We start from the raw sequence: 26055 nt of genomic DNA, 5'->3' as shown, positions 1-26055 counted from the left end.
ATGGGTGCGAGTGGTGGCTTTGGCACTGGCAGCAGGTACAAGGAGGGCCATCACCAGCAGCAGGTGACAGAGTGACAGAGTGTTGGCAAAGTCTAAGCTGACCAGAGGACATGGCAAAGCCCTGGACTCTACCCTATGTCGATCCTGGAAGGTTTTAAGGTCAAAGCTCAGGAAAGGTTTAAGGCTTTATTAGAGTTTTCAGCAAAGTGGAACTAGACAAGGCTTGACCGAGGCACGACCTCGGTGGCTAAAAGTGCAGTTACTAAAACATAACCTGATTGTCATAGTAACTATCAAACATAGATGGATCTAGACAAAGCTTGCCCAGTCTTGCCCAACCTGTAACGATCTGTTACTTCCCTATAATGGGCCAAGTCCTAGCAGTGATCTATGAAGCATGACCAGCCACAGCTTAGATATAAAGCAGTGTGTGTAAAGAATAAAGTTGCTGGTACTGGTGCTGGTGCTGGTGCCTTGTGCCAGTCCTCCCAACCCCGTCTCTTGGTCTTTCATCCCACTCCGCCTCTACCCATTGGACCCTCTCCAAGGTGCGGGTCACCAACAAAGATGGTGGCTAATTTGCATACTGCAGGCAGGGCGGGACAGCATGAGCTGGCGCCAGCCACCATCCAGGCCCTCGTGTGCAGCCGCAGAAGCCGCCTGCCTGCGGCCTGGGACCCGGATCTGGGGATCCAGGGATCCAAGTCCCTGGCCACAGGCCGGCGCCCGTGTGCAGCCGCAAAAGCTTCCTGCCTGCCGCATCCCACCATGATCCACTGAGTTATGAGGCCAGAGAGCAAGGAGAACTTCTGCCCCTGAGTCAAAGTGGGGAGCGGAGGACATGGCCTCCCCTCCTAAAGTTGTCAAAGGACAAGACCTAACCTAAGCCACATCCTCTGAGACAGCCTGGCAGGCACCACTAACCCTCCCTGCAGGCCGGGCCCCCCTTCCCCTTCCCCTGTCCCTGCACAGCTCCCATAGCCCCATGCTGGCTGAGTCAGGCACAACAGGTTTGCAGCCACAGGGGCGATTTAGCAGCTAATGAAAAATGAAAAATTCGAGAACAAACAAATGAAGCAGCTACTGCAGTGGGGAAAGACATTCATCAAATTCTTTGTCTCTGAGAAACTGAGGCAGCCAGCACAGGCCCCTGCATGGGACGAGGCTTCTGCTTCTAAAGAAATGTCCTGGGGTTAGAGGTGAGGGGGTGCTGCCTTTCCCCTCTCAGAGCTCTCAGAGGAGTCTGTGCTCCCCCTCCTGGTATTCTTAACACCCAGAGACCCCTCCCCAGTCCAGGCAGGAATGTTTCACGCTGACCGCCTCCAGAAAGCAGAGAACAAAGAGGCACTTCTTGACTTCAAGCCTCTAAACCAGTGGTTCTCAACCTTGGCTGCACATTAGAATCACCTGGGAATCTTAAAATCCTGATTTCTGGGCCTCATCCTCCAGAAATTCTGTTTCTTTGTTATGGGGTGAGGCCACAACATTAGTAACAAAGAAACAGAATTTCCAGAGGATGAGGCCCAGAAATCAGGATTTTAAAAAGATCCCCAGGTGATTCTAATGTGCAGCCAAGGTTGAGAACCACTGTTCTAAACAGACTTGACCACTGCAGGCAAAGACCTGCAGCTGAGAGGGGACAGGTTCTGGGTGTTGAGGTCCAGAGCGTGGAAGTCCTCCTGGGGGAGCAGTGGATCTGGAAGCCTGTGTGCTGGGTCAGAGACACCCCTGCCTCCCACCCTCCCCTGCCCTGCACAAAGACGTGCCTGGACTGGGGTGAGGAGGAGAAGGAGAACTAGAGGGAAGGAACACTGCGTGTTTGTTGGCGGCCATGTGAAAAGGACTGTGACCCTCCCCTCCCACTGAGTCACTCCCTAAGGCAGCAGGAGACAGAGGGTCTGAAAGCAGCCACACAGCTCTGAGGTGAGGGTCAAGGGCAGCTGGGTGGGGGCCAGCCCAGACAGAAGACTGAGGTCCAGATGTCCTTGACCCAGGTGTTCTCTGGCACCTCTGCCTGAGATATAAACTGTCTGACATGGAAGCACAGCTCCAGAGAAGGGGGTGGGGAACCTAAGTTAAATAATATTTTGTTTTTGTTTTTTCACTTGGCAGAATGGGGGCTGAAGTTGAAGTTAGGTTTGGTTACTAAACAATAAAGAAAGCAACATTTCTTGCATACCCGACTGTATGGTCTGAGTTTGCTGCTGCCTACAAACCGAGAAAAAAGCTGTAAAATGAAGCACTAATCTCTAGGGTTTAGGTCAGACCGAGGAGTATTGCCACTCAGCCAGAAGCTGGCTCATGGCTGGCCAGTGCGGAGGTGGTGGCAGGAGCCGCTCCCACCTCCGTGGCAGCACTAAGAATGTCCAACTAACAGTTTAGGCCCAATCCCTTGGGGGCCTAAGCCTTTAGTCGGACATCCCCCGAGGGCTCCCTGGCTGCCAGAAGGATGTTTGACTGCAAACTTAGGCCTGATTCCCTGGGGAGTGGGCCTAAGTCAACAGGTGGACATCCCCCAAGGGGTCCTAGACTGCAAATGGGCGCAGGCCGAGCTGAGGGACCCCCCACCCCCGAGTGCACAAATTTTTGTGCACCGGGCCTCTAATTTTATATATAAATGTCAAAACCTAATTATCATAATGTGCTTACCCCCTAGTCTAACAAAGACTACGAACTATATTAATTCCAATAGAAGCTACAATGGCTATAAAAAAAAAATGAAACTCTTACTGTCCTTCTGGCCTCTGGAATTTTAAATGGTAATTGTAATTGATATCCAAAATTTCTGTTTGGGTCCAAGTTCATTGTCTCATGAAATCGAAGAATGAGTTCCAAGGACAAAGAGCTAAGTGAAAGCAAAGTTTTATTACAAAAAGCTCCCTGCTGCAGGGAGGAGACCCAAGCTGATTGCTGGAGCAGTTCTTTTGTCTAGAGCAGTGCTTCTGAACCTTGGCTGCACATTAGAATCACCTGGGAATCTCTTTAAAATCCTGATTTTTGGGCCTCATCCTCCAGAAATTCTGTTTCTTTGTTACTAATGTGGCCTCACCCCATAACAAAAGTTCCTACCTGTGGAACCTCTTTATCCAAACAAAATATTGGTCATCAAGATATCCTTTGCATTAACTATTGACCAAAAAGAGGCCACATGCTAATCTGACAAGCTCAGGGAAGGCCTGCATGGCTGCCTTGCAAACAGACACCTAAAATAACCACAAAAGATGCTCTGAAATGAAAACTTTTGGGTAGTCATATCCTCAGCTAGAATCTCCCCTGACAAAGATCAATTTTCACCCTAATTAAGCCTATTTTCTTTTGCATCTAAAATAACATACCTTTGGAATGTCAGGGTAAGGCCCCTTTGTCTGGATCACTTAGGGCACAACCAATGCACCAGAGCAGAGACTACAAATCCTTTCATTGTTATTTTTATCCTGTTAATTGTTGACTATTAACATTCCTGTACCCACCTATGTAAAAGATGTATATATCTATCATTTTATTTTTTTATACAATCCCAAAGATCCCCCCTTTGCTTTCTCCCTGGTTCCTTAATCAATCACCAATGAATTTCACGTAACCCAGTTATGTCTTCTCTTTTGATTGTTGTTGCAGAATTTACCAGGCGACTGGAAAATACACAATGAGTACTCAAAGATTCAGGAAAAACCGTTTATTTAAAGCAGCACTGCTGGCTCAGGGTATTCGAAGATCCAAAGCCTGAATAACTAATACAATGAGATCACCCCTTATATATTCCTAAGTTTCTTTGTTTACTAACGACCAGGCTTTTGTGGTGGGCTTTCACAGCCCCTCCTGAGTCAGTTAGAATGGGGAAGTTAGATTGTATCTAAATGCCTGGCCTGGGTGACACCAGCAACTCCCACTCTGGCCAAGATGCCCAAGGGCCCTGCCCATGGCCCCTGCAAACTGGGAGCACCCAGGAAAACAGACTATTGCCTAAGGAAGGGGCAGTGACTTAATTATAGGCTAACAAGGGTGTGCACTAGAACACTGGTCACTGGTGTGACTGGTTGCCCCCTATATTCCTCCTCATTGTAATGTATAAAATAAGGTGAAACACTGCCAGAAGCCGGTCCATCCTTGCTGCTTGACACAGTGGCTGCAGGGAAGAAACATCTGCACAGCATATGTTTCAAGGGACCAGGCATATATGGCATACTGTTCTTAATATATTTGCTCCCCTTCTTAGCGCTATGTGTTTTAACCAAGGTCACCTCTCCAGGAAAGGTTGTTTCCCCAGGTAGGGATTTTTCCCTGGAGTTAGGGATTAACAGGACTAAGGAAGGGAATAAATCCGTAAAACCCCTTAACTAAGTGCCAGGCGGGTAGTTAATCACTTTACGAACAATCACGCTTAATCTTTACTTAAGATAATCTCCTTCAGTTACTTCCTTGTAGCTTAATAGAACAATAAAGTAACCTTGAAATGGAGATAAGAAACACCCTAATCTTTGGAATGGAATGGTTAGGATTAAAATCAACTGGTATAAATACAGATGTAACAGGACAATAAAGACCGAACCTGGCTAGAGAACCTGGCTAGAACCTGGCTAGAACCTGGCTAGGCTGCTGATCAACTGAACGCTGTCTCCGTGTCATTTCTTCTTCGCCAACTCCGTCCACACCTTTGGGAACGCCTGGACCTGCTGGGGATGGACCCCAACAAAACACTGCCATTCTCTGGATCATAATCTCAATTCCCCTTTAGATTTTGCTTCCCAGCAATGGTCCACAGTTTGGCTCAAATACACTCACAAAAATTCTTCACAGGAGAACCAAGATGGTGGCATAGGTTAACGCCAGAGTTTGTTGCCTTGAACAACTACTTCAAAAGTGAAACTAAAAGACGGAATGGACATCATCTAGAACCACAGGAACACTGGCTGAGTGGAAGTCCTACAACTAGGAGGAAAGAGAAAGGCATACGGACACTCAGAGGAGGCGCAGTGCTGAAGTCAAATTCTGAGGTGCGGAGTGCGCGGTTGGCGTTTTAAATTGGGAGGGAGTACCAGACTCTGAGCTCCAGATACGGGCGAGTCTTTAGGGACCCAGACTCAAATGGGAGAAGCGGGACTGTCTGGCTTCGGTCAGAGCGAGTGCAGCTTTCTCTCTGAGGTTTGCAGTGGTCACTGGGACTCAGTGAGGCAGAGCCCCTAGGGACAGGACTGAGAGCCGCCATAACTGGTCTCTCCGGCCCACCCTGTTGATCCTGTCCCAACCCGCCCCGCCCAAGCCCTGCACAGAGGCATTAGCCAGGTAGCCTCAGGCAATGGCTAGATTAGCACCTCCCTAGAGGACAGAAGTTCTCTCACTGCAGACACAGCTGATTCTCATAGCCACTTGGCCTGGAGGTCAAACCCTCCCTGGTATTAGCTACAACAATCAAGGCTTAACTATAAGACTGCGCTCAAAGACCACTAGGGGGTGTACCAAGAAAGCATAACAAAATGCGGAGACAAAGAAACAGGACAAAATTGTCAATGGAAGCTACAGAGTTCAGAACCACACTTTTAAGGTCTCTCAAGAACTGTTTAGAAGCCGCCGATAAACTTAATGAGATCTACAAGAAAACTAATGAGACCCTCGATGTTATATTGGGGAACCAACTAGAAATTAAGCATACACGGACTGAAATAACGAATATTATGCAGACTCCAAACAGCAGACCAGAGGAGCGCAAGAATCAAGTCAATGATTTGAAATGCGAGGAAGCAAAAAACACCCAACCGGAAAAGCAAAATGAAAAAAGAATCCAAAAATGCGAGCATAGTGTAAGGAGCCTCTTGGACAGCGTCAAGTGTACCAACATCAGAATTATGGGGGTGCCAGAAGATGAGAGAGAGCAAGATATTGAAAACCTATTTGAAGAAATAATGACAGAAAACTTCCCCCACCTGGTGAAAGAAATGGACTTACAGGTCCAAGAAGCACAGAGAACCCCAAACAAAAGGAATCCAAAGAGGACCACACCAAGACACATCAGAATTAAAATGCCAAGAGCAAAAGATAAAGAGAGAATCTTAAAAACATCAAGAGAAAGAAACTCAGTTACCTACAAGGGAAGACCCATACGACTGTCAGCTGATTTCTCAACAGAAACTTTGCAGGCCAGAAGGGAGTGGCAAGAAATATTCAAAGTGTTGAATACCAAGAACTTACAACCAAGATAACTTTATCCAGCAAAGCTATCATTCAGAATTGAAGATCAGATAAAGAGCTTCACAGATAAGGAAAAGCTAAAGGAGTTCATCACCACCAAACCAGGATTATATGAAATGCTGAAAGGTATCCTTTAAGAAGAGGAAGAGGAAGAAAAAGGTAAAGATACAAATTATGAACAACAAATATGCATCTATCAACAAGTGAATCTAAGAATCAAGTGAATAAATAATCTGATGAACAGAATGAACTGGTGATTATAATAGAATCAGGGACATGGAAAGGGAATGGACCGATTATTCTTGGGGGGGAAAGGGGTGTGGGAGATGCGGGAAGAGACTGGACAAAAATCGTGCACCTATGGATGAGGACAGTGGGTGGGGAGTGAGGGCGGAGGGTGGGGCGGGAACTGGGAGGAGGGGAGTTATTGGGGGGGGGAAAGAGGAACAAATGTAATAATCTGAACAATAAAGATTTAATTAAAAAAATTAAAAAAATAAAAACCATATAAAAATAAAAATAAAAATTCTTCCCAGGTTTGAATGTCTCTTACATTGACAATGGGAACACATGTTGGGGCGTTTTTTTTTTGCCTCAGGGTCTCTTATGGCTCAGCACAACAATATTTTAAATATTTGTTCATCATGGATTTTTGTGTTAATTTTCTAAAATTGCATTTACAATTTCATACCCATTAGAATGGCTGTAATAAAAAAGGCTTAAAAGCATTGGCAAGAATGTGGAAAAATTGGAACCCTCTTATACTGCTGATATGAATGTAAAATGAGGAATAGTTTGTCAGGTTCTCAAAAAGCTAAATCTAAACTTACTATATGACCTAACAGTTCCACTCCTAAATATATGCTCATGGGAATTGAAAACATGTCCATACAAATCTTGTTCATAACAACATTATTTATAATAGTCAAAATGTGGAAACTACTCAACCAACTGATGAATGGATAAACAAAATGTAGTATATCCATACAATGAATGAACCTAGAAAACCTTACACTAAATTAAGGCAATAAAAAAAACCCCACATATGGTATAATTTCCCTTACATAAAATGTCTAGAATAGACAAATGTATAGAGACAGAAAATAGATTTGTGGTTGCCTAGAACTGGGATGAAAGGGATTGACAGGGAAGGATAACCAAGATGACGGCATAGATAAACACCAGAAATTGCTGCCTCACACAACCACTTCAAAAATACAACTAAAAGACAAAACGGACATCATCCAGAACCACAGGAAGACTGGCTGAGTGGAAATTCTACAACTAGAAGGAAAGAGAAAAGCACACTGAAACTCAGAGGAGGTGCAGAAGTAAAGTGCAGAGGTACGGAGGAGCACCTGGAAAGGGCTTGCAACTGAGGACATGGTTGTCTTTCTCAATTGGGAGGGAGCCTCAAGCTCCCGACTGCTCTAAGCTCCAGTTCCAGGCGAATCTCTGGGGACCCAGACTCATACGGAGAAAAACTAGACTGTCTGGCATCAGTCAGAACTCGAGAGCAGCTTTTTCTAAGAGGTGTTTGCAGCGATTACCGGGACACTGAGACCCGGGGCCTCTTAGGGTAGGACTGAGGAGCTGCCATTGCTGCTTGCTCTGCCCTGTTGATCCCCTGAGACCCCGCCCCACCCAAGCTGTGCACAGAGGCTTTTGCATATGAATGGCCTGACCCTTTGCAATCTGAAAATTGCCTAACAAACTGCAGCTGGGACCGAGAGACACAGAACATCCAAAAGAAGGCCCAAGGCCCCACAGAAGCATGCATTGTTTCACAGCTGGGCCTCATCTGGGCACCTCCAAACCCCAAACAAAGAAGAGGAACCTAAGATCTCTCCATAGTTCCTGCTGGGTAGCCTCAGGCAGAGGCTAAATTAGCACCTCCTTAGAGATCCAAGAGCCAGTGTACCCAGTGGTCAGAGTGGGACTATCCAGATTACAACTTCTCAGATCCATAAGGGACACACTAAGGGGGCAGACTCAGTGAGCACCAAAGCCCCACTGAAGTAAGTCTTCCCCAGAAGGGTGTCTCCAGCACAGAAGTTCTTCCACTGCAGACATAGCTGATTCTCACAGCCAATTGGCTTGGAGGCCAATTCCTCCCAGTGATACCTACAACAATCAAGGCTTAACTACAACAAGACTGTGCACAAAGCCCACAAAGGGGTGCACCAAGAGTGTGCACCTCAGTTAATTGCGGGGCTGAGCCACTAGGCCCTATAGGACACCTAGCACACAAAGCCACTCTATCAACCCAGGGAAGCATTAAAAATGCGGAGACAAAGAAACAGGTCACAAATGACAGAAATGGAGTAAACCAAACTACTTGATATAGAGTTCAAAATCCACACTTATAAGGTTTTTCAAGAATTTTCTAGAAACTGCCGGTAAATTTAGTGAGACCCTCAATAAATCTAGTGAGACCCTCGAGGTTATGAAAAAGGACCAACTAGAAATTAAGCATACACTGACTGTAATAAAGAATATTATACAGATTTCCAGGTCTCTGCGGAGAGCGGCCGAGGTTTCCTCCTTCAACAGTGCTTGGACGGAACCTGCCGCCACCGCCACTTCCTCCCTCCTCCTCCTTGCAGCGCCTCGGACCTCCGACCACCCAAGGCCCCTGCCTCCACTCCAGAGCTGCTGCCGCCATGTCCACCACGCCCGCCTCGCAGGTTCGCCAGTGTGGGAAACTGTTTATTGCCTTCACTATATGATCAGCATAGACAGAGAACCCCCCCGAAGGCTAGGTGCCTTTGAAGCCCTGGCAAAGGTCAGAGCTAGGCGTCACCTCTGTTTGTCCACACAGTGGTAGCTGAAACTACTCCCCCATTTATTATTTTTTTTTATTTTTATTTTTTAAATATATTTTATTGATTTTTTACAGAGAGAAAGGGAGAGAGATAGAGAGTTAGAAACACCGATGAGAGAGAATCATCGATCAGCTGCCTCCTGCACATCTCCTACTGGGGATATGCCCGCAACCCAGGTACATGCCCTTGACCGGAATCGAACCTGGGACCTCTCAGTCCTCAGGCCGACCCTCTATCCACTGAGCCAAACCGGTTTCGGCTCCCCCATTTATTATTATGTAAATCCTTGCTGATGGGCTAGTCTGCTTGTTACTAGGGGGTCACCTGCCTAAGGGCTATGCTATGGGGGCATCCCAGATCAATAAAAGCTTGGTGAGGCCTGAGCACTGGAAGGAAGTCCTTCAGGATTTGCCGCCTGGTCAACCAATATTGCAAAATTATCTCGTGTCTTTTTCTCTCATTTGTTGTGTGGCTCCTCTTCCAGATACCTAACCCTACTCCACAGAGAACATGGAGGGAGTCTTACTCGACATCTGGTGCCCGACGGGTAATCTGGAAGTGCAGGCCTCGCTGGAGCGAGAATAGGAAGTTTTCACCGAAAGGTGTGGAAAACTCACCAAAAAAAGTTGAGGGGAATTCTACCGCACGCAATGCCCAGGATCAACTACAGAAGCCCAGGTCTGTAAGTACACTGGGAACGTTTTCTTAACCAGGCTAACAAACGGGGCAAGATTTGGCTTTAAAAAGTAGATTCGGCTTTAAAAATGTATATTTGGCTTTTAAAAACTAAGAAACCTTATTATAGGCTTTTGATTTCCATGTTTAAAGTATTAAAATTTTAGAAGGTAATCCTTTACAGTTCTTTGTGTGTTATTATAGAACATAACCTTCGTTTTTCTTGAAAAAGGTACTCTTTTAGATCAGGCAGAAAAAATAGTGTCATGGTCATCTTAATGTCTTTTCTTATCTTAATTTGTGTTTGGAATCTAAAATCTGTAATAAGAAATGAAATCCCACTGCCGAATCCTCCTCTGGTGTGGAGAGATTCAAAGGTGGCAGGAAAAGGCAGAGCTATAAGCTCTCCCACAATGAGATTACTCGATGTTTTATTTAAAAATTACCAGAGAACATCTTATGACAACCAAACTTTAGCTAAGATAACCTTGGGTGCTAGCCATTGCTTTAGAAAGCGAAATAGGAAAAAAATTAAAGTGTCTTTTTCAATTAAGCATGACTTTGGGAGAAATACGCCATCTGAGTCATTTGCTGAAACTTCCCCCAAAAGCAGGATGTGGGGAAAGGGAAGAAGGAGCACGTGGCGATCCAGTGTGGACGCCCCCTCCCGAAGTATTCTAAAATTAAAGTCCTTCTTGTAATTGAAAAGCTTTTACAAATTTATAAATGCATCTGGGATTTCTATGCACATGTAAAGGGAAAAGGCCAGTTTAAAAACGAGTGCGCATAGTTTTGAGCTGAACTCGACCTTTTGCTGTGTACAGAATAAAAACCCGAGACTGTTTTGGCCTTAAAAATGGCGGAGATGAACCTGAGAAAGAAATGCAGGCTGGTTTCCCAAGGTGATTTAAAGTAGCTCTTTTGAAATTTCCCGCCCTGAGGCAAGTACCACCAGGAAGTTGATAGACAAGTTTACATGTGAATAGCTATGGTTTTGCTTCTTGACTTCCCCAGCAGGAAAATTGTGGCCATTTTGAAATTTAGCAGCTATGCCAGGCTTATTGGCTGGAAACTTAAAACTTTTAAGTTCAAATCATCTAAAAGTATTGAGATTTACAATACTGAAATGTTGATCTGAGTATGCCTAGTATGAAGTCTAGAAGATAGAAGTTAATCTATTAATTGAAATTGCTTATATTTTATTTGAAATGTGTCCTTAAATGTAAAAGTATTGATTTGAGAAATGCTAAATATTTGACTTGCCAGCTAAAAGTTTAAAATTCGGATTGAATTGGGAAAAATTGTATAATTATAATTGCTAAATGCTTAAAAAAATTTTATTTTTGAGAAAATTTTTTTTCCCTCTGAAATAATTAGAATTCAAAATATGTTACTCATTGGTCTGATTAAAAAGGATTAATTTTAAGATCTCATCTGAAAATTTTTAATACAAAAACCAGTTTAAACTTAATTGATATTCTTTAAATAAAATGATTATAAAAGGTATAAACAGCTAATGAGATTTCTGTTTGTCTACAATATAATGTTGGCCATCTATCTTTTAGGGATTTTGGTTTGCTCTTCCCTTGTTTATTGTGAGAATAAGGAAATCATCTTTTCTGTCAGAAAACAGTTTAGACAGCCGCCATTTTGAGCTGCCTGACTTGGCAGCCGCCATGTTGGCTGCATGGCTTACCACGCCCCTGGGGGTCGCCATCTTGAAACAGCAAAGGCCCCGCCCTCTGATTTAGCCAATCACAAAAGGAAAGTCTTCTCACTGAGGCAGGATTTCAGTGGTGGAGCTTTAAGAGGGAATTTCACTACAGAAATGCTGATGGGGCAGTAAGTATTTCTAATCTCTTAAATCTAGAAAACCCTGCTTTCCTTAAACTAAGGACAATTAAAGGTTATATGTTCCCTCCCTAAACAAAAGTTAAATAGCTTATGTCAAAGCATTAAAAAGGACTGATAACAGTAATCCAATTTCTGTGACCCCAGCCAAAATTTTAAAACCAGTTTAAATTTAACTGATATCTCTTAATAATTATAATAAGTATATAATTTTTAAATCATATATATATATTTATATATATTTGATGGTCTTTCAAGTTGGATTTCAAAACAATAACCAAGGAATGACTTTGAGAAATTTCAAGGGCCCTGAAATGTTTTCAAAAGTTTATTCTCTCTTTTTAAAGGATATTATAATTTAGCTAAATTTAATACCCTTGAAATCACATGGAAAGCTTTATCAAATAAAAATTAATGAATATATTTTAAGGTTTTGCCTCTGAGAAAGGGCAAAACAAGTTATTTTGTTTGATATTTATTAAAATACAGGAGTGAAATTTTAAGATGTAATTTGAAATAACAAAAGCTCCTCACTACTGCATTTTAAATTAGGCTGGAAGTGGGGCAACGTTTGCCCCTTGTGAATCAGAAGTTTACTAAATACTAAATTTACTTGCTTTGCTTTTTAAAAAATATTTACTTAATTTACTAATCTTTGTAAGCAATCAAATCCTAGTAAAGTAAAATTCTTCTAAAACGTTACTAAAGGCTTCCCATAATCCCTCTGCATATGCAAATAAGCCAAAAGGGAACGCTGTTTAAAGACATTATTTTAAATTTAATAAAAAGGAGAAATTTTAATATTTTGAAATATGTTGCACTAATATTTACAGGATAATCTAATGATTTGCTGTTAAAATACCAAATATGTAAATAAGTACAGTCACCATAAATGTTTAGTGACTTTGACTTGAAATACATGGCCTTGTGGCACTATCAGTCAACACCTAAGAAGTAACCCTATCAGTTACTTGGTGTAAAAGAGAAAGATTTTTCTTTTTTAAGTAGAAGTTCTCCAAGTGTAATCCAGCAGGAAGAAGACAAACCAGACAACCAACAGCCTAGAGACCACCTGGGGCATGGTAAAGTGAAGTATGGTAACAATTAATTCAGGTAAAAACTATGTTTCATATGTCTTAGAAGGCACATTTTTCCTTTACCTGGGAAGGACAGCACAGCTATCCCAAGGACAGGAGGCTCCAGATAACTTGTCAACTTAGTGCTCTGGAGACCCAGAACTGTAATTTAAATAGCATACTGTCTCTGATTCTGTATAGTTCTTCTTCTTCTTCTTTTTTTTTTTTTGAAAACTGGGTTCCACATTCCAAACCTTGAGACAGCCAGTTTAAAATTAAGTTGTCATTACCTAGAGCAAAGAATATTCTTACATGGTATTATTCTACAAGTTTCATTAATAATTTTTGATGCTTTACAACAGTATATTGTGCATTTATCCCAAACAAATTTACAAATGAATTTGAATGTTTTACATGAAGGGATTTATTCCTTTCCATTGTGTGGAGGGCCTCCAGGGTAAGGCACTTAAGCATTCTGTATTGACCTCTCTTGACCTTTTTTTTGCCGAAAGGATTCCAGTTGTCTACAGCTGTTATCTAGGCTCTCCGTTCAAACTGAGATCATGAAAAGCTGATACCATGGATCTGTCTCTGGCCCAATGGCGTAAGCTGGGCCCTCTCTTGATAAGAAACCTGGGTTCCCTGTGATCAATGCCGGGACCCGCCAGAAGGCGAGGGGATCCAAAGGCAGTTGCTGGGCATGGAGGCCAGAGGGACATAGGTTAACAAGGAGACAGAACTGAACCTCACATCACCCTACTTGGCCCAGAGATGGTTGGTAGTCAAAGACGGGTAAGAGCCCACAGGGTGGGGCAACCTAAGACAGGCACAGCCAGGGGCCAGTAGGAGAAAACTTGGGGTTCAACAGAGGTGGGGCACAGATCCTTATCCCCCCGCCCCCAATGGTGCGCGGGCTTGAACACTTGCCCCTTCTGAGGAAGGTCTCCTGTCCCCATGGCTGCTTCTTACTTCCCATGCCCAGCCCAGATCAGGAACCCAATAAAGAAGAGATTTGGTCCAGCTGAAATAAGAATCCAGATAAGCGGAGGCTTGGCTAACAGACCCTATGTCTAAATCTAGCCTAACAACAGGAATGCTTGGGCCTTACAAGGATGTAAAGTGATCCTTTTCATTAATATTTATAGTGTAAATTAAGATTATTGTTAAAATATTAAATTTGACAGCAAAATAGTTTTCAAATTAATTAAAGTCAAGTTTTCAAATTAATTAAATTTGGCTAACTTGAAAGAAGTAATTATTCAAAAAGTATTAACAAAAATTTTCATTTCATGGTAAACATGCTATGAACCTAAAGCATGTTCAGGTTCATTGTTTTTTTGTGTGCAAAAAATTAATATTTAAAGCTATCTAGACTGCATTTTAAAATTTCTAAGAAGCCTTCTAATTTAATAAAAAAAAGGGGATAGTGGAAAAATATAGTGGAAGAATACCTTATAAGAAAAAATTTCGATCAGTGTAAGGAGAGGAAAAATGGTGGAGGTATAAGCGGACGTGTCCTGTGCCTTGTCCTGGAGCAGATAAGGGTGAGCAGCTGAAACGGGTAACATTCAGCCCGAATAGGCAGAGGATTTTTAGCTGAGAGACTGTCTGCAGCTAGGAAAGACTGAGAACCCCCAGGAAAAAAAGGGCAGTTGGAGACTGCAGCTGAAGCCTCTCCCGGTGCGCCAGCTAAGCAGCGGAGACTGCGCCATCTTGGGTGGTTGTTGCCGGTATCCAGAGACCAGCTACTAACCTGGAAACAAGGGATCTCAAGCAGCGTGACTGCGTGAACTCAGAGGAGCACTGCTTCTTCTCACGGAAAGGTTGGACATCCCCTAAAGGTGCAGTTTGCAGTTCGGGTTGGAGGGAGGACCGAGCTCGCTCGCGCGGGGCGGAATCTGCGCCCCACAGAGTCCGCAGCCTTTGGGACCAGCGTGACCAGCGAGTGGGGAAGGGGCCCCACAGGGCTGCTGGCAGAAGGGAACATGAAAAATGAGCCCATAGCTGGACTGGATGTAAAGGAGCAGCCTTGGACTTTGCCAATCTGCTGGCTGCTTGGTGCCAGGGGCGAGTGGGCGCGTGGAGACTGGCGCGGAGACTGTGCGCAGACCTGGAAGGTGGAGGCTTGTGAATTCGCACAACTATCAGGCTCTTGTTACAGTTCCCCTTTGATCCGTGCATTTGATTATTAAACCCAGTGCATGGGATTCCCCAGGTGGAGTAATTTGCAGAGCCTGTAGGGGAAAGTTCTTTTTGGGGAGCCTGGGAAACAGCGGACAGTGACAAGGAACCAGCTCTGGGCAGTGGTCTTTCACGAATCAGTTCCAAATACCATAGAGGGAAAAAAACAAAAACAAAACCCTAATGATAGAGAGGACTTATAGCCTCGGAGGTCAATCCAGACACACTGGCATCCAGAGGCAGAGCCACGAACTGTCTCTTTTGCGATCACAAATAAAGGCAGTCTGGTAAACAAATACAACCTGCCTTAAAATCAGGTCTGTGGTTTACTGCACGGAGGGACAGTGTATCGCAGGGAAGTTCAACACTCCCCTGAATGCCTGGCAGGACTGAGGCGTGCAAAAAAGAAGAGTGGAAGATCTGAAGCACCTTCACTTCCGAATATTTTGATATATATTTTTTTTAATTCTTTTTTCACCATTTCATTAAGAACATATTTTTTTTAATTTTTTATCTTTTTCATCACCTGGTTTTACCTTTCTAATTACTACACTTTTTTAACCAGTATTATTGCTATCCTTTTACCATTTTTTCGAGTGTCATTTCATTTTTTATTATTTTTTTTTATTTTTCTTTATTTTATTTTGGGATTAGTGTTCTACACTCTATTCTCATCGTTCCTTTAGCATTATTTCTCTCTATCTCACATTTACCCTTAAGCCAAAACTCTCTTCCTCACTTTTCCCCTTTTGTTGTCCTGTTTCTCTTACCCTATTCCTGCTTTGGATTTTACCTATTCCTTCTTTCTACCCACTGTCTAAATTTCACCCTACTTATATATCTAATTTCCAATCCCTCGCTCTCCCCATACAAATAGCCTCTTCCCCACCTCTCTTTCATTCTCTTACTTTTTGTTTGTTTGTTTGTTTGTGTTTTGTTTTTGTTTTTTTTGTCTTTTTGTTTTTTTCTTCTCTCCCTTTTCCCAATCTCATTTTGGCACTCCTTTTTGTTTTTTATTTTTCTCTTTAATCTTTTTCTCTTTTTTCTTCTTTATCCCCTAATTCTCTTCGCTTGGGGGTCAGCTTTATTTGGGGTTATTAATATCGTGAATGCATTTAGTTCAGTGCCTTGTACGTTGTGCCTTGTTGTGTTGTATTTTGTGCCTTTGAATCAGCGCAGCAGAGAGAGAACTACATAACCAAACACCTTGAGTAGAGAAATCATGGTGAAACAAAGAAACAACCCAAATATGAAAGAAAAACAGGCATCATCAGAAAAGGAAGTAAACGAAATGGAGGCAAGCAACCTGTCAGAGAAAGAATTCAGAGTAATGGCCATAAGGTGGATGAAAAGAATGGAAGACCAATTCAACAATATGTGTAGGAACCAAGAGGAAATGAAGAAGAACCAAGAGGAAAGGAAGAGAAACCAAGAAGAAATGAAAAATGACATCACTGCCATAAAGAACTCAATAGAAAGCATCAACAGTAGACTAGAAGAAGCAGAGGACCGCATCAGCGAGCTAGAAGACAAGGTAGAAAAAAATACCCAAACAGAACAGCTTCTAGAAAAAAAAGTTAAAAAGCAGGAAGAGAGCCTAAGAGAACTCTGGGACAATGCTAAATGAAACAACATCCGAATAATATGGGTGCCAGAAGGAGAGGAAACTGAGCAAGGAATAGAAAACCTGTTTGAAAAAATAGTAACAGAAAATTTCCCTGATATAGGGAGGAAAAAACTCACACAAATCCAAGAAGCTCACAGAGTCCCAAACAAAATGAACCCGAAAAGACCGGCACCAAGGCACATAATAATTAAATTGGCAAACACCAACGACAAAGCAAGAATCTTAAAAGCAGCCAGAGAGAGACAGAAAGTTACCTACAAAGGATCCCCCCATCAGACTAGCGACCGATTTCTCAACAGAAACACATCAAGCAAGAAGGGAATGGAATGAAATATACAAAGTCATGCAAAGGAAGGGTCTGAATCCAAGAATACTATACCCAGCGAGGCTATCAATCAAAATTGAGGGTCAAATCAGGAGCTTCACAGACAAAAACGGTCTACGGGAGTTTATTACAACCAAGCCAGCAATGCAAGAAATGCTAAAGGGTCTGCTGTAAATAGAAAAAACAGGAAACAAAGAAGGAACGCAGCGGTAAAGAACAAAAATGGCGACTAACAAGTTTCTATCAATAATAACTTTAAATGTAAATGGATTAAATTCCCCAGTCAAAAGGCATAGGGTAAATGAGTGGATAAGAAAACATGACCCATATATCTGCTGTCTACAGGAAACCCACCTCAGAAAAAAAGACGCACACAGACTGATGGTGAAGGGATGGAAAAAGGTTTTTCAGGCCAATGGAAGTGAAAAAAAAGCCGGGGTAGCAATACTTATATCTGACAAATTAGATCTCAAAGTGAAGGACATAAAAAGAGATCAAGAAGGCCACTTCGTAATACTAAAGGGAGCAGTCCAACAAGAAGAAATAACTCTGGTAAATATATATGCACCCAATATAGGAGCACCCAAATACGTAAGAAATCCTCTGGAGAAGATCAAGGGAGAGATTGACAGCAATACAAACATAGTAGGGGACCTTAACACCCCATTATCTCCACTGGACAAATCCTCTAAACAGAAACTCAGCAAAGAAACATCAATCCTAAATGACTCACTAGATCAGATGGAATTAATTGACATCTTCAGAACATTTCACCCCAAAGCCACAGAATATACATTCTCCTCAGGTGCACATTTGTCATCTTCAAAGATAGACCATATATTGTGTCACAGACAAAGTCTCTTCAAATTCAAGAAAATTGAAACCATATCAAGTATCTTCTCAGACCACAAAGGCATAAAACTGGAAATCAACTACAACAAAAACAATCCAAAAAAATCAAACGCATGGAGACTAAATGGCATGCTATTAAACAATGACTGGGTCACCAGTGAGATCAAAGAAGAAATAAAAAACATCATGGCAACAAATGACAATGAAAACACAACAATCCAAACCCTATGGGACACAGCAAAAGCAGTCTTGAGAGGGAAGTTCATAGCTCTACAAGTCTACTGCAAGAAACAAGAAACAATGAGAATAAATGACCTAACTCTACAACTCGAAGAATTAGAAAGAGAGCAACAAAAAAAGCCCACTGTAAGCAGAAGGAAGGAAATATCAAAGATCAGAGGAGAGATAAACGACATAGAGACCAAAAAAACAATACAAAAGATCAACAAAACCAAGAGCTGGTTCTTTGAAAGGATAAACAAGATTGATACACCTCTAGCCAGGCTCACCAAGAAACAAGGAGAGAGGACCCAAATAAAGAAAATCAGAAATGAAAGAGGAGAAATAACAACAGACCCCATAGAAATACAAAGGATTGTTAGAAAATACTATGAACAACTCTACTCCAACACACTAGACAACCTGGAGGAAATGGACATATTCCTAGATAAATACAACCTTCCAAAACTTAACCAGGAAGAATCTAAAAATCTCAATAGGCAAATAACTATGGAGGAAATCAAAGCAGAAATCAAAAAGCTTCCAGCAAACAAAAGCCCGGGGCCAGATGGCTTCACAGGGGAGTTTTACCAAACATTCAAGGAAGACCTAAAACCTATCCTCCTCAGACTATGTCGAAAGATCCAAGAGGAAGGAATACTTCCCAGCTCATTCTATGAAGCCAACATCACCCTAATCCCAAAAACAGATAAAGACAATACAATGAAAGAGAATTATAGGCCAATATCCCTCATGAACATAGATGCCAAAATCCTCAACAAAATCCTAGCAAATCAGATCCAGCAGTACATCAAAAAGATCATACACCATGACCAAGTAGGATTTATCCCAGGGATGCAAGGATGGTACAATATCCGCAAATCAATAAACGTGATACATCACATAAACAAATTGAGCGAAAAAAACCACATAGTCATATCAATTGATGCGGAAAAAGCATTTGACAAAATCTAACACCCTTTCTTGATAAAAACTCTCAGCAAGATAGGAATTGAGGGATCATACCTCAACATAATAAAAGCCATATATGACAAACCCACAGCCAACATCATACTCAATGGGCAAAAACTAAAACCATTCCCCCCAAGAACAGGAACAAGACAGGAATGCCCCCTCTCACCACTCCTGTTCAACATAGTACTGGAAGTACTAGCCATTGCGATCAGACACGAAGAAGAAATAAAAGGCATCCAGATTGGAAAAGAAGAAGTAAAACTGTCTTTATTTGCAGACGATATGATACTGTACATACAGAACCCGAAAGACGCCATCAAAAAATTATTAGACTTAATAAATGATTTCGGCAATGTAGCAGGATACAAAATTAATGCTAAGAAATCCATGGCATTTCTTTACACCAATAGTGAACTTACAGAAAGTGAAACTACAGAAGCAATCCCATTTACCATTGCACCAAAAAAATTAAAATACCTAGGAATAAACTTAACTAAGGAGGTAAAAGACTTATATGCTGAAAACTACAGGACACTGAAAAAAGAGATAGAGGAAGACATAAACAGACGGAAAAAATATACCGTGTTCATGGATTGGTAGAATCAACATCATCAAAATGTCCATACTACCCAAAGCAATTTATAGATTCAATGCAATCCCCATTAAATTACCAACGGCATATTTCACAAATCTAGAACGAACGTTCCAAAACTTCATCTGGAATAAAAAAAGACCCCGAATAGCTGCAGCAATCCTGACAAAGAACAAAGTAGGTGGGATCTCAATACCAGATATAAAACTGTATTACAAAGCCACTGTTCTTAAAACAGCTTGGTACTGGCACAAGAACAGACATATAGATCAATGGAATAGAATAGAGACCCCAGAAATCGACCCAAACCACTATGCCCAATTAATATTCGACAAAGGAGGCAAGAGCACACAATGGAGTCAAGACAGTCTTTTCAATAAATGGTGTTGGGAAAATTGGACAGATACATGCAAAAGGATGAAACTAGACCACCAACTCACACCATACACAAAAATAAACTCAAAATGGATAAAAGACTTAAACGTAAGACGGGAAACCATAAAAATACTAGAGGAATCCACAGGCAGCGAAATCGCAAACATATGCCTAAGAAATTTCTTCTCTGATAATGCTCCTAGGGCAATGGAAACTAAAGAGAAAATAAACAAATGGGACTACATCAAAATAAAAAGCTTTTGCACAGCAAAGGAAACCATCAAAAAAAACAACAAGAAGACCCACTACATGGGAGAACATATTTACCAATGATACCACCGATAAGGGTTTAATTTCCAACATTTACAGGGATCTCATGAAACTTAACAAAAGGAAGATAAACAATCCAATAAAAAAATGGGCAACGGACCTAGATAGACACTTTTCGAAAGAGGACATACAGAAGGCCGAAAGACATATGAAAACCTGCTCAAAGTCACTAATTATACGAGAGATGCGAATCAAAACGACAATGCGTTATCATCTCACACCTGTCAGAATGGCTATCATCAACAAATCAACAAACAACAAGTGTTGGAGAGGATGTGGAGAAAAAGGAACCCTTCTGCACTGCTGGTGGGAATGCAGACTGGTGCAGCCACTGTGGAGAACAGTATGGAGCTACCTCAGAAGACTAAAAATGGAACTCCCATTTGACCCAGTGATCCCACTACTAGGAATATATCCCAAGAAACCAGAAACGCCAATTAGAAAGGATATATGCACCCCTATGTTCATAGCAGCACAATTCACCATAGCTAAGATTTGGAAACAGCCTAAGTGCCCATCAGCCGATGAGTGGATTAGAAAACTGTGGTACATATACACAATGGAATACTATGCTGCGGTAAAAAAAAAAGGAACTCTTGCCTTTTGCAACAGCATGGATGGAACTGGAGAGCATTATGCTAAGTGAAATAAGCCAGTCAGAGAAAGATAAATACCACATGATCTCACTCATTTGTGGATTATAGAGAACAACATAGACTGATGAAAAGGGACAGACCCAAAGACTGAGAAACAGCGATCAGGCTATCAAACCCCAGAAGGAAAGTAGGGAAGGGCGGGGGTAAGGGGAAGAGATCAACAGAAGGACTTGTATGCATGTATATAAGACAAACCAATGGACATGGACAACAGGGGGATGGGAGCATGAGTTTGTGTGTGTGGGGGGGTGGTTGGGGGTTAATGGGGGGGATGAGGACACATTTGTAATACCTTAACTAATAATACTAATAATTAAAAAAAAAGAAAAAATTTCACGTAACTAAATTACCTCTAGAAAAATTTATTTTTCATTTTGTAATGCTAACAGCAAGACACCCATGAAAAACATATGTGGTGTCAAAATAAGCCAAAGGAAAATCATTTGGGCAAATATAAAAAGGATTCCCCAAGTAAAATTTCCTTTATTAAACTTTGGTCGAGAATATGTTTGTATATTTTCAGAAAACAACTCCAAGACTATGTGGATTCCTGCAACAATGGATACCGGAAAGAAACTGACCAGATTGCTCCAGCCACAAAGACAGGAGAGACAGTTCAGAGATGGAGATGGTGATGATGCCTTGCCATGCTAGCAGTCAGCACCTGTGCTTCGCTGCACGGTGCCCAGGACCAAACCAGAGAGGACTGGACCTGCATTTGTTCACCATCCAGAACCAGCATTTCATTGCTGGCATGTACACATGAACTGTAGGACATTGAAACTTGGACTCAGAACTGTTGGACATAGATTTTGGGACTTAAACATTTTTTGTTCTTATATGTTTATTTCTGATTTTTTAAGGAAAAAATAAGGGGGACATGTGGGAAACTGTTTATTGCCTTCACTATCTGATAAGCATAGACAGAGAACCCCCCGAAGGCTGGGTGCCTTTGAAGCCCTTGCAAAGGTCGGAGCTAGGCGCCACCTCTGTTTGTCCAGACAGTGGTAGTTGAAACTACTCCCCCATTTATTATTATGTAAATCCTTGCTGATGGGCTAGTCTGCTTGTTACTAGGGGGTCACCTGCCTAAGGGCTATGCTATGGGTGCATCCCAGATCAATAAAAGCTTGGTGAGGCCTGAGCACTGGAAGGAAGTCCTTCGTGACTTGCGGCCTGGTCCCCCAATATTGCAAAATTATCTCGTGTCTTTTTCTCTCATTTGTTGTGTGGCTCCTCTTTCAGATACCGAACCCTACTCCACGCAGAACATGTAGGGAGTCTTACTTGACACGCCAGAACTACCACCAGAACTCGGAGGCCTCCATCAACCACCAGATCAACCTGGAGCTGTACCTGTCCTAAGTCTACCTGTCCATGTCTTACTACTTTGACCACGACAATGTGGCTTTGAAGAACTTTGCCAAATACTTTCTTCACCAATCGCATGAGGAGAGGGAGCACGCGGAGAAGCTGATGAAGCTGCAGAACCAGCAGGGCGGCTGCATCTTCCTTCAGGACATCAAGAAACCAGACCACGACGACTGGGAGAACGGGCTGAATGCAATGGAGTGTGCACTGCACTTGGAAAAAAGTGTGAATCAGTCACTACTGGACTTGCACAAATTGGCCACTGAGAAAAATGACCCTCATTTGTGTGACTTCATTGAGACTCACTACCTGAATGAGCAGGTGAAATCCATCAAAGAACTGGGCGACCATGTCACCAACTTGCACAGGTTGGAGGCCCCTGACATGGGGATGGCCAAGTACCTCTTTGACAAGCACACCCTGGGGGACAGCGATGAGAGTTAAGCCTTGGCTGCCTCCCGTGGCCTCGGGGAGACTTCCTGGTCCCCCAAGCAGTACTGCATGTTGGAGCTACCTTTACCTGTTCTATAACTTGTACCAAATCATCCACTCATGTCTGTCATTTGTACCGTTCCTTCCAATAAAGTAATTTGGTACCCCCCGCCCCCAAAAAGAATATTATTCAGAGTTCCAACAGCAGACTAGACGATTGCAAGAATCAAGTCAACGATTTGAAACATGAAGAAGCAAAAAACACCCAACCGGAAAACAAAAAGAAAAAAGAATCCAAAAATATGAAGATAGTGTAAGGAGCCTCTGGGACAACTTCAAGCACTCCAACATCCGAATTATGGGGGTTCCAGAAGAAGAGAGAGAGCAAGATATTGAAAACCTATTTGAAGAAATAATGACAGAAAACTTCCCCTACCTGGTGAAAGAAAGAGACTTACAAGCCCAGGAAGCACAGAGAACCCCAAACAAAAGGAATCCAAAGAGGACCACACCAAGACACATCATAATTAAAATGCCAAGAGCAAAAGACAAAGAGAGAATCTTAAAAGCAGCAAGAGACAGTCAGTTTCCTACAGGGGAGTACCCATACGACTGTCAGCTGATTTCTTAACAGAAACTATGCAGGCCAGAAGGGAGTGGCAAGAAATATTCAAGGTGATGAATGCCAAGAACCTACAACCAAGATTACTTTACCCAGCAAAGCTATCATTCAGAATTGAAGGCCAGATAAAGAGCTTCACAGATAAGGAAAAGCTAAAGGAGTTCATCACCACCAAACCAGTATTATATGAAATGCTGAAAGGTATCCTTTAAGAAGAGGAAGAAGAAGAAAAAGGTAAAGATATAAATTATGAACAACAAATACACATCTGTCAACAAGTGAATCTAAAAATCAAGTGAATAAATAATGTGATGAACAGAATAAACTGGTGAATATAATAGAATCAGGGGCATAGAAAGGGAGTGGACTGACTATTCTTGGGGGGAAAGGTGTTTAGGGGGTGTGGGAAGAGACTGGACAAAAATCGTACACCTATGAATGAGGACAGTGGCGGGGGTGGTAAGGACAGAGGGTGGGGTGGGAATCGAGTGGAGGGGAGCTATGGTGGAAAAAAAGAGTAACAATTGTAATAATCTGAACAATAAAAATTTAATTTTTTTAAAAAGCAGCAGAAAAAAAAGAAAGAAAGGGATTGACAGGAATGGGGACTGACTACTAATGGATACAATGTTTCTTTATGCTGTGATGAAAATGTTCTAAAAATAGATTTTGGTGATGGTCACACAATTCTGTAAATAGCTGAAAACCATTGTATTGTGCACTTTAAATAAGTGAGGTTTATGACATGTAGATTATAACTCAATAAAGCTGTAGAATAACTAATTACATTAAAATATTATTTATTTTGATTACTGACTTTTTTATTTATTTTTTTTATTTTATTGCTTAAAGTATTACAAAGGGTATTACATATGTGTCCATTTTATCCCCCCGCCCTAGACAGTCCCCTAGCCTCCCCTATCCCCCAATGTCTTATGTCCACTGGTTATGCTTATATGCATGCATACAAGTCCTTTAGTTGATCTCTGATTACTGACTTTTTGATGCTTTCTTGAATTTTGTAACAAAGGTAAGTGCCAGACTTGACCCTAATCCTGGTTCTGGGAATCAGTGACTTCCAAAAGCTTCTCGAATAAAATCAGGCATTCCCCACATGCCATTGATTACTGAAATTCTAACCATTAAAAATTGTCCCTTAGGTTTTCACGCCTATTAGAATGTTAATTCCCCAAGAGGAAGAGGGGCAGAGAATAGCCCAGTAAGTATTGTTCACCATTGATATCTTGTAAATGAAGTTATTTGTTCTTTTCCCCAGGGCGTTTTTAAGGGGGAAAGTATGAGGCACTAGGGCTCTGCAACAGAGAAGGCACTAAGGATGAGAAAAGTGCCACAAAAGCAAACTCTGTGTCAGGCTCTGCACAAGGTGCAGGGTTATAGCAGTGAAAAAGGCAGACATGCTCCATGCCTTCAATGACTTAACAACTGGCAATTGAGATATAATACTAAAGACCTGATTTTTTATTGAAGGCATGAAATAGTGCACAGAGGGAAAGTATTGAGTATGCACAGTGGTTTAGTTTACAAAGCACCTTTTCACCAATAATCTCATTGAGTCTTCACAACTACCCATTGAGCTTTGAAAATGATGGTCAGCAGCAGAATCCAGATTTCATCTTTTCACTACATACTGCAACTTGTCACACACAGGGACCTGTGTCTATTGTCTTTGGCTGGAGCTATGAAAGGTATAACTGGATGACCTACATGAAAGGTTGTGGACAAAAGGGGCCACATGTTATCCTGACAAGTGAAGTATGGTAGCAACCATTTCAGATTGAAACTGTAGTTTAACTCTAACCCTGTTGTTTGGCTTCACAATAGAAAGGTTATTTTGATTTTCTGAATTGGATAAGTCATCCCATTCAATTGAATGCCTTATCGATTGAATGACTATTCCATTGATTGTTATCATACTGGTCTTAGAGAGCACATTCTACTGTATCTGGAAACAGGACAGCACAATTACCCTAAATTTTTTTAGTGGCCACAGGTGGTGCGTTCCAGCTGCCTCAGTGGTTCCGAGACCAGGACAGCACAATTACTCTAAATTGTCCTGACAACTCAGTGGTCGGGAGACCCAAGGGCTCTAGATAATGTGTTTCTATCAACTCAGTGATCCGGAGACCCAAAACTGTAATTTAGATAACATGCCTAAATTTAACCCAGGTTACCCAAGGACTCTAGATAATGTATTTCTGTCAATTCAGTGACCCCGAGACCCGAAACTGTAATTAACATGCTTAATTCTGCTTCTGTAATCTGCTTTTTTGGGAGCCAGGTGCCACATTCCAAACCCTGGGATGTAATCAATACCTTTGTGATTTTTGCCTATATAAGTCTGGTTTTGCCACCATCTTATTGCTATGAGATTTGGGAATGGCCCCTCATAGTCCCGGATTGCAATAAATGTGACTCTTTAATTCGACTTCTTGAGGCGTCCTTCTGTGATTTGCGGGGTACATTACAACACAAGCTCAGGGGAGGCCTGCATGGCAGTCTTGCAAACTCAGAGACCTAAAGTAACCACAAAGGATGGTCTAAAATTAAACTTTATCTAAAAGCAGTTATGGTGGGTACTTATGTCCTAGGCCAGTATCTTCACTGACAAGGTCAACCTTTACCTTAACTGAGCCTATCTGTCTTTTTGTGTCTATGATAACATATACTTGAAATGCCTGGGTAACTTGTAACTTCCCTTTTTCCAGACCCCTTGGGATCCTTCATTGTTATTGTTATTATGTTAATTGTTGACTATTAACTAAACTGCACCCACCTAAGTATGTGTCTATCATTTTACTTTTTATCCAATCCCAAGGGTTTTCCTGCTTTGCTTTCTCCCACCTCTCTAATCTATCACCATTGGATTT

General features: G+C 42.0%; 1 pseudogene across 1 annotated transcript; it reads left to right on the top strand.

The window, feature by feature from the left end:
• Positions 1 to 22687, top strand: LOC308511714 (ferritin heavy chain-like; annotated as a pseudogene). The gene is made up of 2 exons: positions 1 to 63; positions 21988 to 22687. The product of its transcript is annotated as a ferritin heavy chain-like (transcript).
• Positions 22688 to 26055: the final 3368 nt, after the last annotated feature.

This window comes from Myotis nattereri, assembly GCF_964212035.1.
Source record: "Myotis nattereri genome assembly, chromosome: X".
NCBI classification, from domain to species: Eukaryota; Metazoa; Chordata; class Mammalia; order Chiroptera; family Vespertilionidae; genus Myotis; species Myotis nattereri.
The sequence above is the reverse complement of the archived record's forward strand: the minus strand, read 5'-3'. Positions and strand labels throughout refer to the sequence as shown.